The 20,518-nt window shown below is 41.1% G+C and overlaps 1 pseudogene; it reads right to left on the reverse strand.

The window, feature by feature from the left end:
• Positions 1-4,086: 4,086 nt before the first annotated feature.
• LOC108945455 (gallate 1-beta-glucosyltransferase 84A24-like) lies at positions 4,087-5,989 on the reverse strand (annotated as a pseudogene).
• Positions 5,990-20,518: the final 14,529 nt, after the last annotated feature.

Raw genomic sequence — 20,518 nt, forward strand, 5'->3', positions numbered from 1 at the left:
CCGTGCTCATTCACCAGCTGTACAAGCCCATTCACTCCCCATTGACATAAACTAAACGTGCGACGATACAATTCAATCCAACCTTCATGTTGTATCCTTCTTCATATCAAGCAACTCCTTTCCATTGTATCTAACCTTCCTACTTATAATAGCCAATATTCCAAATTAAGCCCGTAGACCTGGTCACTATCCACCATGAATCACAAATCACTCTAAACTTTCCTCAAGGTGTGTAGCTATCCTACCATAGAATCCATATGCTACTCTACCATTCTCCCACTTTGGTCAAACCCTCTACTTTAAGCAACTAAACGACTTCTGTTTCTCACACTTGGCCTTCTAGAAATTTAACCACCGCAAGACACCTCCCACATGTCCTTCCTCATCCTTCGCTGCAAGTTGTTACCTTAACTCAATCTCTATCTCTGTAGCACTTGAACCAATAGATCGCTACCAACTTTAAACCTCTCCGAATACCATCTTCCTTGAGCCCTCAATACCCGGACCATCGATTAAGTCTTGTACCACCGCACACTGCGATCTCTGACAACCGTTTCCCCGTCAATATTTCACACTACCCTGCCCCGAAGGCAAATTAATGAAGACCATAACGCTGGCAAATGTAACACATTCAATCCAGGGCGACGACACCACATCACAGATGAAAATTCCACCATGCTCGAAATACCAAGTCTCGTTACTCCGTCAACCCAAACCTGAAGATTCATAGTCCGATTGCCTTTCCTTCGCCAGAAATAAAATACTGGATCTCTGAATCATGCACTGAGTAAACCTCCTTCCAAGTCATTCATTGCTTCGACGCATAGACAAGCATCCTACCATTACAAAAACACGGTGTGATAGCAACGCACGAATCATCATAACAATCAATGTCAAATCTCAAAACCTTAGGTAATTCTGATACCGAGCTGAAATGACAGAACGACCTTCCTCAAGGCGATGACTATAGCCCAATCAAATATGCAGGAAGAAACATCCTACACCGCATATATAGTACCATTAAAATTCCTCGATTCCCAATTTATAACAAGCGCTTCACGCCATGTAAGGTTGAATAAGAAGGAAACAAAGGCATAAGCCTCAAAGGAATTAAATCGCACGATGAGGAATTAAGAAGGAAAATGCTCCAAACAGCCCTGTAGCCTCTTGAAGATAAGTATAGACGTCTCCATACTGACCCGCAAGACTCTACTATACTTGCTCATGAATCGTGAGACCTAAGTGAATCTAGTGCTTTGATACCATGTTGTCACTACCCAAAATCCATTAAATGTCGTGATGGCACCGCACACCGCTGTCAGGCAAGGCAAAAATAAATACTTAATTTGATTCTCATTTTAATATTTCTAAAATCATATTTCCTTGAATTAAAAAGTAAAAGATGGAATTTATAAAATAAATAATATTATTTTTAACAATTTCAATACAAGACAACCCATAACCATCCCAAAACCCGGTGTCACAAGTGCATGAGCCTCAACTAGGAATGTAAAATAAAATACAACATCTGTCCGGAATACAAATTTGGACAGGATAAATATAAATACTCTGAAGGAGACTCTGTTGGATGTGGATCGTAGTATAGAATGCAGCTCACTTAAGTCCCCGCAATAACCGCGCCTCTGCGCCCACAAGACCACTAGACATATATGTACCTACACAAAAATGTACAGCAAGTGTAGTATGAGTACGTAAACAACGCGTACCCAGTAAGTATCTCGCCTAACCTCGAAGAAGTAGTAACGAGGGGTCGACTTCGACACTTACTATAGGCTATAAATAAAATATTAATGATATAATTAAGCATGGATTACGTAGAACGACTGTAAGCTCAATATCATAAAATAAGTAAATAATTCTTTTGTTAATAAGAAATTTCAAAATTTATTTTTTTCATTTAATATTTTTGGACCTCTGGCCAATGAAAGCAATATCAATTATTATCAATTCCATAGATATATCATGCGCAAATCATGCCGAGGTCGCACGACCTGATCCAAAATAATTATTTAAACTGTGCAATGCCGAGGGTCGAACCATAGATGCATCTATCTGCTACCGAGGCGTTCGGCCCGCTCCACAAAAGAGAAAACACATTAAACAAACAATTCAAGATTTATTAAGGGGAAATTATTCCAAGAAATTTCAAATTCTCATTTAACGGTCAAGTAAATGAAGTTTAACCATTTTACAATTCCTTTATCGAGTTTCTAAATATTTTAAATAATTAAATTAACAAGTAGGGCGCAAACATCGTAAGTACAACATGATATGGGTCCTAGACTACCCGGACATAAGTATAATAGTAGCTACGCATGGACTCTCGCCACCTCGTGCGTACGTATCCTCCACAAATAGAAACACATAATGATTTGATTTACCAATGGGGTTAATTCCCTCTTACAAGGTTAGAAAGGAGACATACCTCGCTCCGAAGTTCCACAGCCGACTCCCAAGCCTTCCAAACAACTCAAATCGATGCCCAATGCTCCAAAACTAGTCAATAAATTACCAATTCCATAAATATATACTCTAATAATCATTATAATCCTATTTACAATAATTTCCAACTCCGCTCGAAAAGTCGATAAAAATCACCCTCGATCCCACGTGCCCGGATTTCGAATATTCTTGAAGACAAACTTTACTCATAACCCCACGAACTCAAATATATAATTTATTTCAAATTCCATGCCCAAATTCGTGGTCAAAATCCAAAATATTAATTTCTAGGTTTTTCTTCCAAATCCCAAATTTCTACAAATTTTTATGTCTAAATCCATATATAAACCTTGTATTTAACTCACAACTAGAATAAATCACTTACCTCTTGATGATGATGGAAACCCCTCTCAAAATGCTCTTACAAATCGCCTAAGTGCAAGTGGGAAATGAGGAAAATGGGCTAAGTCTCGGAATAAAAAGCCGTTGGCTCCAGTCGCAGATGCCGCATTTGCGACATCTAACATGCTAATGCGATGGTCGCATTTGTGAAAAATGCATCGCAAATGCGAAGCCAAGCTGCCCCTCCCAAGGTCGCATTTGCGTCCAAGATCTTCGCAAATGCGAAGGGGACAGAACCGCAAAAGCGATAAATTGTTCGCAAATGCGAATCCCTCAGAAAATTCCCACCCTTCGCAAATGCAAACCCCTCCTTGCAAATGCGATGTTCGCATTTGAGACCATTACATTGCAAATGCGATCACACCAGAACCAGCAATCCAACTTCTTCATAAAACACTTCGAAGCTACTCCGAAACTCACCCGAGCCCCCGGGGCTCCAAACCAAACACCCATACAAGTCTAAAAATATAACACGAACTTGCTCGAGGCCTTAAATCACATCAAACAACGTCGAATTCATGAATCACACCCCAATTCAAGCTTAATGAACTTTAGAACTTCAAACTTCTACATTCGATGCTGAAACCTATCAAATCACGTCCGATTGACCTCAAATTTTGCACACAAGTCACATTCGACATTACTAACCTACTCCAATTTTCGGAATCGGAATCCAACCCCGATATCAAAAGGTCCACTTCCGGTCAAACATCTAAAAAATCGTCAAATTTCTAACTTTTGCCAAACGACACCAAAATGATCTACGGACCTCCAAATCCACATCCGGACGCATTCCCAATACCAGGATCACCATACAGAGCTATTCCCAGATTCAGAATCCTAAACGGACATTGATAACATTGAAATACACTTTAATCCAAATTTATGAATTTCTTCCAAAATGCCAACTTCCACAATAGGCACCGAAATGATCTCGGGTCATCTAAAACCCAATCCGGACATACGCCCAAGTCCAAAATCATCATACGAACCTGTTGGAACCCTCAAATCTCGATTCCGAGGTCGTTTACTTAAAATCACACCTTAGTAAATTCTTCCAACTTAAAGTTTCCGAAATAAAAAATTTCTTTCTAAATCAACTTCGGATTTCCCGAAATTCAATTACGACCACACGTACAAGTCATAACACCTAAAGTGAAACTACTCAAGGCCTCAAACCACCGAACGGCGTGCTGGAGCTCAAAACGACTGGTCGGGTCGTTACACTTCTAGTAAACACTTCTCCACTTCCTCCCTTAGCTTGGAATAATCCTATTTCCAGCCTCACATCTACATAAAAGAAGTCCAGTTTTGAAAATGTACACTAAATATTTGGCATCAATTACTTTGTCACCCCATTGAGCAAATGCAATTACTGGAGTTCCACTAGCTATCGCTTCTATTGTTGAATTCCATCCACAATGCGTCAAAAAGCAAGCCACAGGCGTGTGTGCCAAGACTTACTCTTGTTGACACTATTGAACCACTTTGGCCTTGTCTCCTGCTTTCTCCAATATCCCATTTGCTAGTTAAAAGGTAGGAATTAAGTCCTTAACTCAAGAACACGTACACAATTTCATCGACTTGTTCTTGTTTCAACATGACTAAACTCCCAAATGATATGTACACAATAGAGGATGGTTGTTTTGAATCAAGCCAATGTATGACGCAGTTGTCAGCAATTAACAAATCACCATGAAATTCTTTTGACGATCTGTTGGGAGAGAGTAATTTTGGGTAGTTGAATAAAGGGCCTATAGTTTTGATGGGACAAATCTTGGAAAAATGTTCCGCAACCTCATATTCAAGTTCTTGGAAAGTGTCCATTTGTATACAAAATGTTTTGGACAATTTCTTGAAATGGCCTAAAATAGCACTCCTCAGCATTGTATGGTGAGAAGAAGGGTGCAACAAGCTAGGAATTTCGTCATGTTTCAGTAGAAGCATGGCTGATAATTGAACATCAACATCAGGTTGTGATTTTAATAGTATTTAAAAATGAATAATAAGGAGAACGTACTTAAATCGTATAGAATTCGACTTATAGACATCGCACTTCACTTATATTTGCATTTAACAATTCTAATTTAACAACAAAAACAACAACAACAACAACAATCCAGTGTAATCTCATAAGTGGGGTCTGGGGAGAATAGTGAGTATGCAGACCTTACCCCTCCATCGAGGAGTAGAAAGGCTGTTTTTGAAAGACCCTCGGCTCAAGAAGACAAACAAAGTCAATAAATCAGTACCATCAACAGAAATCATAGAAATAGTGACAACAACATAAGGACCAAAAAATAGAAGAAAAACAATAACAGTAACAAGTAAATAAGGCCAGGTAGTATAAAAAATGGGAGAATAGTGTGGACACAAGATTAACCACTAGTAGCCTAAGACAAAACCCTATCAGGCTAGTCTCTCACCCAGAACAAAGTAGAAAATGCTCAACTACCTCCTAACCTACAACCCTAATGCTCAACCTCCACACTTTCTTATCAAGGGCCAAGTCCTTGAAAATTTAAAGCCACGTCATGTCATGCCTTATCACCTCTTTCCAATACTTCTTAGGCCATCCTCTACCTCTTTCCGTACCAGCCAACGCCAACCGCTCACACCTCCTTACCGGGGCTTTTGGACATCTCCTTTGCACGTGCCCGAACCATATGAGCCTTGCTTCCCGCATCTTGTCATCCATAGGAGCCATGCCCACCTTCTCTCAAATATCTTCATTCCTAATCTTATCCATCCTAGTGTGCCCGCACATCCACCTTAACATCCTCATTTCTGTTACTTTCATCCTCTCGATATGTGAGTTCTTAACTGGCCAATACTCTGACCCATACAACATGGCTGGTCTAACCACCGCTCTATAAAACTTACCTTTGAGAATCAGTGGCACTTTCTTGTCACACAAGACTCTAGATGCTAACCTCCATTTCATCCACCCCACTATTGTACGGTATGCGACATCCTCTTCGATCTCCCCATCCCCCTGTATAACCGACTCAAGGTACTTGAAACTGCCTCTTTTGGGGATGACTTGAGTTCCAAGCCTCACGTCCACGCCCTCTTCCCTCGTCTCGGCACTAAACTTGCACTCCAGGTATTCTGTCTTCGTCATGCTTAACTTGAAACCCTTAGACTCATGGGGCTGTCTCCAAACCTCCAGCCTCTCCTTAACGCCGCCTCGTATCTCATAAATTAGAACTATGTCATCAGCAAATAAAATTCACCATGGCACCTCCCCTTGAATATGGTATGTCAGAGCATCCATCACCAGCGCAAATAAGAACATTACTAAGCGCAGATCCTTGGTGCAACCCCATAACAACCGAAAAATACTCAGAGTCACTTCCCATTGTCATAAATCAAGTCTTAGCTCCATCATACATGCCCTTAATCGCCCTGATGTAAGCGACCGACACACCTTTAGCCTCCAGGCATCTATAAAGGACCTTCCTAGGTACCTTGTCATACGCTTTATCCAGGTCAATAAACACCATGTGCAGATCCTTCTTCCTATCCCTGTACTATTGTCACGACCCAATTTTTCCTCTGTTTGGTATCGTGATGGCACCTAGTCTTATGGACTAGGTAAGCCTAACATTAATTGAAATAACATTATTTAAATAACATCTAACACGTTAAATAGAAATCTCTTACAATTCCCAAAACCGGTAGTACAAGTCATAAGCTCTACATAGTGTTTGCTAGAAAACTTCTAAATACAACTGTCCAGAAATAAGAATAAATAGTGCAAAACAAAAACTTGAAGGTGACTCCGAAGCTTGCGAATGCAACGGCAGGTTTACCTTGAGTCTCCGCAGCAACAGTTCACACAGCTAGCTAACGAACAATTACCTGGATCTGCACAAAACAAATGTGTAGAAGAGTAGCATGAGCACACCATAGCGATGCCCAGTAAGTATCAAGACTAACCTTGGTGGAGTAGTGACGAGGAATAGTCAAGACACCCACAGGTCTAATAAACTAAACAGGTACAAATATATGAGCAGCAGAAGTATGATGTCTACATAAAGACTATGCAATATGGCTCACATTACAATAATGGAAATAAGGAAGGAAACAACCAGTGTCAGCAAAATATCATGAAAATGTCACAGAAAAATGAATGGAACCTAACCTAAATCCGAAATCACAAATACAACAAGGACAAGTAATAACTCAGCAACTACAACCACTTTTACATCAGGTTTTAGCCAACAATTCCACGAGGTACCGAACCTCGGACAATACACAACTCACGGGTTTCAATACCTGAACCCTAACACTTGGCATTTTGTGCCCTCATAACCACACTGACGACTCACGTGCCAATAGAGCCATTCTCAGATAGAAGGCAAGTAAACAAGGGTGACATCTATGCTCAACAATATCAAGAACACCTCTTATCCGATAAGAGTGCTTAACTACGTGTATGCTTGTGCAAGTGTCCTACCATAGTCCATATCAGCAAATAAGCATAAGGAAAAAGAACGAACAGCACGTAGAATATTTTCTCACAGCTTTCACAAGATAAAGCTCACACAGGTACGTATACCACTTCACAAATATCAACAACAAGAATGCCCCCAGGCCACCTTGTCTTGCCACGTATGCAATAGTAACATAAATGCCCGCCTTGTCTCACCACATGTGCATAATAATGTTCCCACCTTGTCTCGCCACATGCTTAACCCACACACATATATATATATATATACATATCCCGCCTTGTCACGCCGCATGTGCAAATATCAATGGTAACAATAGCACGACAGAAAACTCGTGCAACACCATAATAACAACCGCACGGCAGAAACCTCGTGCATCACAATAATAACAACCGCACAGTAGAAACCTCGTGCATCACTACAATAAGTATAATAGCAACAATGACAATAATACAAAGTACGACAAGTAAATCAACTCAAGAACTTTAATTCACAAAGAAACAGTAGATCTAATTCACAAGGAATAACCACAGTAAAGAATGCTAGGCGTAAAGAGAACAGCTCAACAAAGGGAAAACTAATGTGTAGCAACGATCCCACACTATACACTTCAACAACAGGGAAGCTAACACGAATCAAATAAGGCCAAATAAAACAAGTCGACTAAGATATAGGATATCTAAACTTCTTTTACGGTTGAGGAAATTATGAAGGATATTCAAAAATTCAATTAAGGATAAGCAGCGGAAAAATAATCACAATCTCAATTAAGACAAAACAATTATAGGATGAAATAATATTAATTCCAAATAAAGATAAGCAGTTATGAAAATATAGTATGGCTATAAAAGAGATAATAGTTTCAATTAAGGCACATATGAATCAAGTAACAATAATAGTGGATCATGAAGCAATTGATTCTAATTAAGCAGGTAGATGTGCGTTTAGTAATTAAGATATATAATCATAACAAGAACAACTGCATATTCAATTAATACAAGGACCTAAGAACCCTAAAAGTCCAGCTTTCCACAAATAATTCTGTGCACGCACTCGTCACCCCATTTACACGGACTACAATCAACATAGAAGACTCAAATCCTAAGGGGAAGTCCCCCACATAAGGTTAGGCAAGATACTTACCTCGAACCAAGCTCAATCACTCCGTAAAAATGCCCTTTCCTCGATTATCAGACTCCGAATGGCCAAAATCTAGCCAAACGCAAATTGCATATCATGAATACAACCATAATAGACTCATCTAATTAGTGAAATCAATATTTTAACAAAAATTCCGAAATCCGCCCTAAAAAGTCGACCCGGGCCCACGTCTCGGAATTGGGTAAAAGTCACAAAATACAAACACCCATTCACTCACGAGTCTAACCATACTAAAATCATCAAATTCTGATACCATTTCCACCCTCAAATCGTGATTTTTCATTTTGAAAATTATCTTCAAAAACCACCATTTTCCTCAACTCAAAACACAAATTAAATGATAAAAATAAAGATAGAATCATGGAAATAAATAAATTCTAGTTGAAGAACACTTATCCAATCGATTTTCTTGAAAAACCCATAAGGAAGCTCCCAAAACCGAAGTCTAAAACTCAAAATATGAAGAAAATGGCCAAATCCTCGACTTAATGTTTCTGTAGGGATTTTCGCATCTGCGGACTAGGAGACGCACCTGCGCACACGCATTTGCGAGAAAGAGTCCGCATCTGCGAACACAGCTGGCCAGGCTTGGAACCGCATCTGCAGATTTACAACCGCACCAGCGGCACCGCCGAAGCGAAATGGGGGAATGCATAAGCGAGCTTCTTCGCAGATGCGATCGAGGGACCGCAGAAGCGGCCTTCGCACCTGCGTGCAAGCTTCCGTAGTAGCGAGCAAGCTCCCAGGCCTCAAGGATCACAGAAGCGACCAGGCTCACGCAGAAGCGGAGCCTCACCTGCGCTCCAAGTGTCGCAGGTGCGAAAACACCAGAACCAGACATGTTCAAAACCATGAAAAACATCTGAAACTCGTCTGAAACACACCCGACGCCCCCGGGACCTCGTCCAAGCATACCAACAAGTTCCATACACTAATATGGACTCGCTCGAGGTCCCAAATCATATAAAACAATGTCAAAACTACGAATCGCACCATGAATCGAACTTATAAATTTTCAAATCTTCCAACTTCTAAAACCCATGATGAAACCCATTAAATCAACCCATAATGACGTCAAATTTTGCAGGCAAGTCCCAAATAACATAACGGAGTTGTTCCAAATCTCGGAATCGCATTCTGACCCCAATATCAAAAAGTCCGCTTCCTATTCAAATCTCCAAGAATTCGACTTTTACCATTTCAAGCCTAAATCAACTATAGACCTCAGATTCACAGTCCGGACACGCTCCCAAATCCAAAATCACCCAACGGAGCTAATGGAACCAGCGGAACTCCATTACGGAGTTGTCTTCACATAGTTCCGACTATGGTCAAAATCCTAAGATTTAAGCTTCCGTTTTAGGGACTAAGTGTCCCAAATCACTCTGAATCATCCGGTAACTGAATTCAGCCACGCACGCAAGTCAATACACATAATATGAAGTTACTCAGGGCCTTATGCCGCCGAACTGGACTTAAATTCTCAAAATGACCGGCCGAGTCGTTACATCTTTCCCCTCTTAAACAAATGTTCGTCCTCGAACGTGCTAAGAATCGCTCGAAGTCTTCGAATCACTAAAAGTACATATCCTACATACACCCGCTGGCGACTCCACATCACCCCAATCCACATACGCCTGATGACACCATCCCAACTGTAATTCATCCTTTCTGCCAGCACCGATAAGCCTTAGAGTAAAAAATTCTCACCTTCCATTTATCTTCAAAAGACCCGATTCTAAATCTATAACCGGTATCAGTCTCAACTAGGTATAAGAACTCATACCTATACCTACAAGGTACGACCACACAACAAGACACACCACACATAGGCCCATAATAACATTTCTTATCACAATAGCTTCCCGTAATCAAAACCATCACCGTCAATTAGCCTCATATCCGTTAGAACCATGTTCAAACCTCCACAACACTGACAATGATTCAAGATACGAGAAGACCTCTTAACTATACACCCGAATCAACAAGTCACAACTAACACCGCCGGGCACACACACCACAAGCTAATACTCAAGAAACACATAACAAAAATGACTGAATACGTAAAGAGAAACACATAAGAGAAATATCAAACAAGCCCGACAGGCACAACTCTCTAACAGTACCATACTACGAATCAATTTAAATAGGAAAAATCAAAGTATATGAACAAATCACAAGAATCTCATCCTGATATAACTTTCATCGCGGCACGTAGTCCTGCTCGAACATATCAAATCACATGGAATCGCGAGGGTCTCACCCTCAACTCTGAATCACAAGTTGAATACACATCATACCAATGTAAATCTTCCACTAATTCAATTCTGCCAATAAAATCACAACGCTTACTAAACCCTCACCCCGGTAGAGTATCAAATCACAAATCGTAACAAATTTAATCAGGAATCACATCAAACCTGCCATAATAGACAACATGAATTCACTTCTAGTCTCGTAACTTTCAAAAATGAATAGAAACAAATGATAGACACGGACTACCGCTCATAAAGTATCCCAACAGGGGTAAACACCTAAACATAAAACTAAGCCATGAACTCGCCCATAGGTGGGACAACAAATAGGGGAACCCGCCACGATAAGCAGAACCGAATCAAAATACAAATGGTGCCCCTCTATAACAAATCAAAAGCATACATGTATGACATCATCTGGCGTAGTGGCCTCAAGCCTACTATATGAAACACATCAACGGGTCGGGCCTTCCCCTCTTGGGCTCCCACTGCTTGCCTGAATACTCCGTTGTGACACACCTGCCTAGAGTCTAGGACAATCTCTCACCCTGTGGATGGTATCTCCACACTCGAAGCAACCTCTCTACTGACGTGGCTGGGGGAACTGTGCGGTACGGGTACTCTGAGGCCCACGAGCACCTGAAATACTGTGCGAAGCCTGAAGTGCAAACTGAGCTGGCCGACCCACAAAACCTCTACCATGTCGTACCCTGCCTCTAAAATAAGGACCAGTAGAGCTCTCTGGTCTATGAGGCCTCCTCACCTCTATGTCCTCTCTCTCCTGATCTCGCTTGTACTCTCTCTCATGGCCTTGCCTATCTTCTCTCTCCTGGTCCCACATGACATCTACTCAGTGAGTGATCCCTACCACCTGTTGAAATGAAACATCTGACTCTAACTCCCGAGCCATGCTGAACCGAATATCATGCCTGAGTCCCTCAATGAATCTACGACACGCTCTCTAACTGTGGCGACCAAAGCAGGTGCATGCCTGGCTAAATCACTGAATCTTACGGCATACTCTCACACTGACATAGTGCCCTGGCGCAGCTGCTCAAACTCTGCGCGCCATGCATCTCGAAGGGATTGAGGTACAAACTCTCTCAGGAACATCTGTGAAAACTAAACCCATGTAACTGAAGCTAACTCAACTGGGCTACCCAATTCATATCCCCGCCACCACTGATAAGCCACTCCCCTGAGCTGGAACGTAGTAAAAACAACCCCGTTCATCTCCACAATACCCATAGTACAGAGAATGCGGTGACACTCCTTCAGAAAAACCTGTGCACTCTCTGAAGCCAAACCACTGAATGTAGGAGGGTCATATTTCTTGAATCTTGCAAGTCTAAGCTGCTCTTCCTTAGATGTTGATGCCCTGACCACGGGTTGAACTGGAACCACAGGCTGTGTCTCCATGACACCTGGAACCTGACCAACATGAACTTGCTACTCTGGGGTGTGGGTGGCGGGAGTCTGGGTTCCTCCCCCGGTCTGTGAAGTAGCTGGTGCAACCGGAATCAACCGCGCCTGAGCCAATGTACCAAACATGCTCAAGAACTATGCTAAGGTCTCCTGAAGTGCTGGGATAATAGCAGGTGCCTCCGGTACCTGCCTCCCAACTGGAACTATTGGCGGCTCCTCAACTGCTGCTCTAGTAGGTGCTCTAGCTGCGGCACGTACTCCTCGTCGACCTCTGCCTTTTCCCCTAGCAACCTCTACTCCGGGGGTAATGTTATCAACAACTGCAGCTCGTGTCCTCACCATCTGTGAGAGAATGGAGTGATAAAAGTTCAAAATTTGAGATCAATAAACTCGCATGATATAAATGAAGGAAGTGAGATTGTCCTAATAGTTTTGTAGCCTCTCGAAGATAAGTACAGACGTCTCAGTACCGATCCGCAAGACTCTACTAAACTCGCTTATGACTCGTAGCACCTATGAACCTAGAGCTCTGATACCAACTTGTCACGACCCAATTTTCCCTCTGTTTGGTATCGTGATGGAACCTAGTCTTAGGGACTAGGTAAGCCTAACATTAATTGAAACAACATTATTTAAATAACATCTAACAAGTTAAATAGAAATCTCTTACAATTCCCAAAATCGGTAGTACAAGTCATAAGCTCTACATAGTGTTTTCTAGAAAACTTTGAAATACAACTATCCAGAAATAAGAATAAACAGTGCAAAACAAAAACTTGAAGGTGACTCCGAAGCCTGCAAACGCAGCGGCAGGTTTACCTTGAGTCTCTGCAGCAACAGTCCACACAGCTAACTAACGAACAATTACCTGGATCTGCACAAAACAAATGTGCAGAAGAGTAGCATGAGCACACCACAATGGTGCCCAGTAAGTATCAAGACTAACCTCGGTGGAGTAGTGACGAGAAACAGTCAAGACACCCACTGGTCTAATAAACTAAACAGGTACAAGTATATGAGCAGCAGAAGTATGATGTCTACATAAAGACTATGCAATATGGCTCACATTACAGTAATGTCAATAAGGAAGGAAACAACTGGTCTCAGCGAAATATCATGAAAATGTCACAGAAAAAATGAATGGAACCTAACCTAAATCTGGAATCACAAATACAACAAGGACAAGTAATAACTCAGCAACTACAACTGCTTTTACATCAGGTTTTAGCCAACAACTCCATGAGGTACCGAACCTCGGACAATACACAACTCACGGATCTCAATACCTGAACCCTAACACTTGGCATCATTTGCCCTCATAACACCTCATAACCGCACAGACGGCTCACATGCCAATAGAGCCATTCTCACATAGAAGGAAAGTAAATAAGGGTGAGCATCTATGCTCAACAATATCAAGAACATCCCTTATCCGATAAGAGTGCTTAACTACGTGTATGCTTGTGCAAGTGTCCTACCATAGTCCATATCAACAAATAAGCATAAGGAAAAAGTACGGACAACACGTAGAATATTTTCTCACAGCTCTCATAAGATAAAGCTCACACAGGTACATATACCACTTCACAAATATCAACAACAAGAATGCCCCCAGGCCACAAATCAGTCCCTGACACATCCCAACTTGTCTTGCCACGTATGCAATAGTAACATAAATGCCCGCCTTGTCTCACCACACGTGCATAATAATGTTTCCACCTTTTCTCGCCACATGCGCAACCCACATATATATATATATATATATATATATATATATATATATATATACATATCCTGCCTTGTCATGCCACATGTGCAAATATCAATGGTAATAATAGCACGGCAGAAACCTCGTACAACCCCATAATAACAATCGCATGGCAGAAACCTCGTGCATCACAATAATAACAATCGCATGGTAGAAACCTCGTGCATCACCACAATAAGTACAACAACAACAATGACAATAATACAAAGTACGACAAGTAAATCAACTCAAGAACTTTAATTCACAAAGAAACGATAGAACCAATTCATAAGGAATAACCACAGTAAAGAATGCTAGGCGTAAAGAGAACAGCTCAACAAAGGAAAAACTAATGTGTAGCAACGATCCCACACTATACACTTCAACAACAGGGAAGCTAACACGAATCAAATAATGCCAAATAAAACAAGTCGACTAAGAGATAGGATATCTAAACTTCTTTTAAGATTGAGAAAATTACGAAGGATATTCAACAATTCAATTAACGATAAGCAGCGGAAAAATAATCATAACCTCAATTAAGACTAAACAATCATAGGATGAAGTAATATTAATTCCAAATAAATATAAGCAGTTATGAAAAGATTGCATGGCTATAAAAGAGATAACAATTTCAATTAAGGCACATATGAATCAAGTAACAATAATAGTGGATCATTAAGCAATTGATTCTAATTAAGCAGGTAGATTTGAATCTAGTAATTAAGATATATAATCATAACAAGAAAAACTGTATATTCAATGAATACAAGGACCTAAGAACCCTAAAAGGCCAACTTTCCACAAATAAGTCTGTGCACGCACTCGTCACCCCATGTACACGAACAACAATCAACATAGAAGACTAAAATCCTAAGGGGAAGTCCCCCACACAAGGTTAGGCAAGATACTTACCTTGAACCAAGCTCAATCAGCCCGTAAGAATGCCCTTTAGTCGATTATCAGACTCCGAATGACCCAAATCTAGCCAGACGCAAATTGCATATCATGAATACAACCATAATATACTCATCTAATTAGTGAAATCAATATTTTAACAAAAATTCCGAAATCCGCCCTAAAAGTCGACCCGGGCCCACGTCTCGGAATCGGGTAAAAATCATAAAATATGAATACCCATTCACTCACGAGTCTAATCATACTAAAATCATCAAATTCCGATACCATTTCTTCCCTTAAATCGTGATTTTTATTTTGAAAATTTTCTTCACAAACCACCCTTTTTCCTCAACTCAAAACACAAATTAAATAATAAAAATAAAGATAGAATCATGGAAATAAATAAATTCTAGTTGAAGAACACTTACCCAATCGATTTGCTTGAAAAACCCATAAGGAATCTCCCAAAACCGAAGTCTAAAACTCAAAATATGAAGAAAATGGCCAACCCCTCGACTTAATGATTCTGCCAGGATTTTCGCATCTGCGGACTAGGAGACACGCCTGCGCACTCGCATTTGTGAGAAAGAGTCCGCATCTGCAAACTCAACTAGTCAGTCCTGGAACCACATCTCCGGATTTACAGCTGCACCAGCGGCACCACAGAAGCGAAAGGGGGGAATGCAGAAGTGAGCTTTTTCGCAGATGCGATCGAGGGACCGCAGAAGTAGCCTTCGCACCTGCGTGCAAGCTTCCGCAGAAGCGAGCAAGCTCCCAAGCCTCAAGGATCGTAGAAGCGACCAGGCTCTCACAAAAGTGGAGCCTCACCTACGCTCCAAGCATAGCAGGTGCGAAAACACCAAAACCAGACCTGTTCAAAACCGTGAAAAATCTCTAAAACTCGTCTGAAACACACCCGAGGCTCCCGGGACCTCGTCCAAGCATACCAACAAGTTCCATACCCCAAATCACATCAAACAACGTCGAAACTATGAATAGAACCATGAATTGAACTTATAAATTTTCAAATCTTTCAACTTCTAAAACCCGTGCCGAAACCTATCAAATCAACTCAGAATGACGTCAAATTTTCCAGGCAAGTCCCAAATAACATAACGGAGATGTTCCAACTCTCAGAATCGCATTCTGACCCTGATATCAAAAAGTCTACTTCCTATCCAAATCTCCAAGAATTCGATTTCGCCATTTCAAGCCTAAATCAACTATAGACCTCAGATTCACATTACGGACACGCTCCTAAGTCCAAAATCACCCAACAGAGCTAACGGAACCGACGAAACTCCATTCTGGATTTTTCTTCACTTAGTTCCGACTATGGTCAAAATCCTAAGACTTAAGCTTACGTTTTAGGGACTAAGTGTCCCAAATCACTCTGAATCATCCGGTAACTGAATTCAGTCATGCACGCAAGTAAATACACATAATATGAAGTTGCTCAGGGCCTTATGCCACTTAAATTCTCAAAATAACCGGCCAGATTATTACAACTGTTCCACCAACCTCCTAATGAGGTGGATAGCTTCTGTAGTTGAATGACCCGGTATGAATCTGAACTAGTTTTCGTATATAGACATCTTCCTCCTTACCCTCATTTCCACCACCCTCTCCCAAACTTTCATGGTATGACTTAGTAACTTGATACCCCTATAGTTATTACAACTCTGGATATCGCCTTTGTTCTTTTACAGCGGTACCACTGTACTCCATCTCCACTAGTCAGGCATCCTTTTTGTCCTGAAAATAATATTAAATAGCCCAATCAGCCACTCCAAGCCTGCTGTACCCACACACCTCCAAAATTCTACGGAATTTTGTCTGGCCTAGTTGCTCTGCCCTTACTCATCTTACGCATAGACCCCACGACCTCCCCAATCTTAATGTGTCTATAGTATCTTAAATCTCGGTGACTCTCAGAATGCCCCTATTTACCTAGCACAATATCCATGTCCCCTTCTTCATTTAGAAGTTTATGAAAGTACGTATGCCATCTCCGCTTAATATGAGTCTCACCAATCAATACTCTACTGTCTTTATCTCTGATGCACCTCACTTGGTCCAATCCTGAGCCTTACTCTCTCTCGCCTTGTCCAGCCGGAATAACTTCTTATCCCTGTCTTTGTCCTCCAATTCCTTATATAGACGGCCAATGCTACAGTCTTAGCCTCTGTGACTGCCAACTTTGCCTCCTTCCTAGCTACCTTATACCTCTCTCTACTCGCTTTCCTAGCTTGTGCTCCCTACTAACTTGAGGTATGCAGCCTTTTTCACTTCCACATTACCTTGGACCACTTCATTCCACCACCAGTCACCTTTGTGCCCACTAGAGTAACTCCTGAAGACCCCTAATACCTCTCTCGTCACCTCCCTTATACAATTTACCATCGTCATCCACATGGCACTCACATCCCCACTACTCATCCAGGCTCCCATAGCCGATAACCTCCCCTCCAACTCCTAAGCTTTATCCTTAGCTAAGGCTCCCCACCTGATCCTCGGTTGTCCTCGAACAAACCTCTTCTTCCTCTTTATCATGATACCAAAATCCATCACCAAGAGCCTATGCTGCGTCGCGAGGATCTCCCCCGGAATAATCTTGCAATCCTTATACAGCCCTCTATCACACCTCCTGAGAAGGAAGTAGTCAATATGAGTCTTAGCCATCGTACTCTGGAACGTAACCAAATGCTCCTCCCTCTTCGAAAAACTAGAGTTCGCAATCACCAGCTCAAATGCTTTAGCGAAATCCAACAGCAAAGTTCCTCATCCGTTCCTATCCCCAAAGCCGAAATCGCCATGCACCTCGCCATATCCATCAGCAGTTGACCCGATATGACCATTGGAATCCCCTCCTATAAATAGCCTCTCTACAGGTGGAATACTATGCACTATCTCATCAAATCCTTCCCAAAAGCTCCTTTTAACCTCCTCATCCAAGCCCGCTTATGGCGCATAAGCACTAACTACATTTAGGGTGCAATCTCCAACCACTAACTTAATAGTGATTAATCTATTATTCACCCGCCTAACCTCTACCACAGATTTTCTGAGTTCCCTATCCACCACAATACCCACTCCATTCTTACCCCTCGTGACTCTAGAGTACCACCAAATTAAAATAATTCTAATTTATCAAATACATTATAAAACTTATAAATTGCATTTTAAATCTGATATATCCCATTTCTCGGAGTTACAATAAGCGTTTTATAAGAACTGTAAGCTTACTATGATGACCCAAAATGTCATCTTTAAATTTAATAATTAATTCTATGTTTTAAGACCTCAAAAAACACTATTTATCATTCATCGACTTGCGTGCACAGTCCGTAAAATTTTCTGAAAAGGTTTTAGGTGAAAACTGGATTAACATGTGAATTAGAGCTTTAAAACTCAATTGTGTTGATTTTGGTCAATATTTTGAGCAAACAAACTTGGATCAGTGTTTTGACAGTTTCAGTAGGTCCGTATCGTGATTTGGGACTTGGGCGTATGCTCTGAATCAAATTCCAAGGTCCCTAGCCCGAGATAAGAAATTTTGATGAAAAATTAAAAGTTTATGTTCAAACAGTGACCGGATGTCGAATTATGTGCAAATGACCCTGGAATAGAATTTTGATGATTCCAACAGCTCCGTATATTAATTTTGGACTTAGGAGCGTGATCGGAATTTTATTTGGAATTCCGTAGTGAAATTAGGCTTGAAATGGATAAAATAAGAATTTAAGTTTGGAAGTTTGATCGATGAGTTGACTTTTTGATGTCGGGGTTGGAATCCAGTTCTGAAAATTTTTACAGCTTCGTTATGTCATTTATGACTTGTGTGGAAAATTGGAGGTCAATCAGACTTGATTTGATATGTTTTGACATCGAATGTAGAAGTTGGAAATTCTTGAGTTTCATTAAGCTTGAATTGGGGGTGTGATTTGTGATTTTAGCATTGTTTGATTTGATTTAAGGTTTCAAATAAGTTCGTATGATGTTTTAAGACTTGTTGGTGTACTGGGTTGAGGTCCTGAGGGCCTCGGGTGAGTTTCGGATGGTTAACGGATCAAAAATTGGACTTAGCTGCTGCAATTTTTCTGCTAGAAATACTGTTAAAAATCGGGTTGCCTGTCAAAATCGGGCTGCCTGTCAAAATCGGACTCCCTATCAAAATCGGGTTCCCTGTCAAAATCGGGCTCCCTATCAAAATCGGGCTCCCTATAAAAATCGGACTCCCTGTAAAAATCGGACTTGCTGTCAAAATCGGGTCCCTATCTAAATCGGGCTCCCTGTATAAGTCGGACTCCCTGTCAAAATTGGACTCCTTGTTAAAATCGGACTCCCTATTAAAATCGGGCTCCTCGACAAATCGGGCTCCCTAGCAGATCTGTAAGTTACAAAAATAGGGGACTTCGTCCCATTTGCCATTTTTGACGAACTTGAGCTTGAGTAGAAGCGATTTTTGGCAGATTTTCAAGGAGAAACATTTGGGTAAGTGATTCTAACTCGGATTTGGTCAATATACACGAATATATCATTGTTTTCACCATTTACCTTGGTCAATATAGTGACAGGGATATTGACTTTGGCATTGATTTATTACCGGGTACTCAACCCATTTCTATTCCACCATATCGTATAGCCCCTGCAGAGTTGAAATAATTAAAAGAACAATTACAGGAGTTGCTTGATAAGGATTTCATTTGGCCCAATGTATCGCCCTGGGGTGCTCCTGTCTTATTTGTAAAAAAGAAGGATGGTTCTATGCGAATGTGTATTGATTACCGCCAGCTGAACAAGGTTACAGTGAAGAATAGGTATCCATTGCCACATATTGATGACCTATTTGATCAGCTTCAGGGTGCCAGAGTGTTCTCTAAGATCGACTTGCATTCAGGCTATCATCGACTTACCGCCAGTTGAAGATTGTTTTCACCTAACTAATACCCCAGCAGCATTTATGCACTTAATGAATAGTGTATTTCAGCCCTATCTTGATTCTTTCGTCATTGTATTTATTGACGACATCCTGGTGTATTCCCAAAGTCGGGAAGATCATGAACAGTACCTGAGGACTGTGCTTCAGACTTTGAGACAAAGGAAGTTATATGCAAAATTTTCAAAGTGTGAATTCTGGCTTGATTCAGTGGGATTTTTAGGTCATATAGTTTCGTGCGAGGGAATCAAGGTAGATCCGAAAAAGATTGAAGCAGTGCAGAGTTGGTCCAGACCGTCCTTAGTTACGGAAATCCGGCGTTTCCTTGGTTTGGCAGGGTATTATTGCCAATTTGTAAATGGTTTCTCTTCTATTGTTGCATCTATGATCAAATTGACCCAGAAGGGTGCTCCGTTCAGGTAGACCGAGGAATGTGAGGAGAGCTTCCAAAAGCTCAAGACAGCTTTAACTACAGCCCCAGTAATGGTATTACCTATAGGTACAGGGTCTTATACTGTGTATTATGACGCATCGCGCATTGGTCTCAGCGCAGTGTTGATGCAAGATAGTAGGGTGATTGCCTACGCGTCTAGACAGTTAAATGTGCATGAGAATAATTATCTTGTACATGACCTTGAATTAGCAGTTATTGTTCATGCCTTGAAAATTTGGTGGCATTACTTATACGGTGTCCATTGCGAGGTCTACACCGATCACCATAGTCTACAACATCTGTTTAAACAGAAGGATCTTAATTTTCGGCGGCGGA

Source organism: Nicotiana tomentosiformis, chromosome 10, assembly GCF_000390325.3.
Source record: "Nicotiana tomentosiformis chromosome 10, ASM39032v3, whole genome shotgun sequence".
NCBI classification, from domain to species: Eukaryota; Viridiplantae; Streptophyta; class Magnoliopsida; order Solanales; family Solanaceae; genus Nicotiana; species Nicotiana tomentosiformis.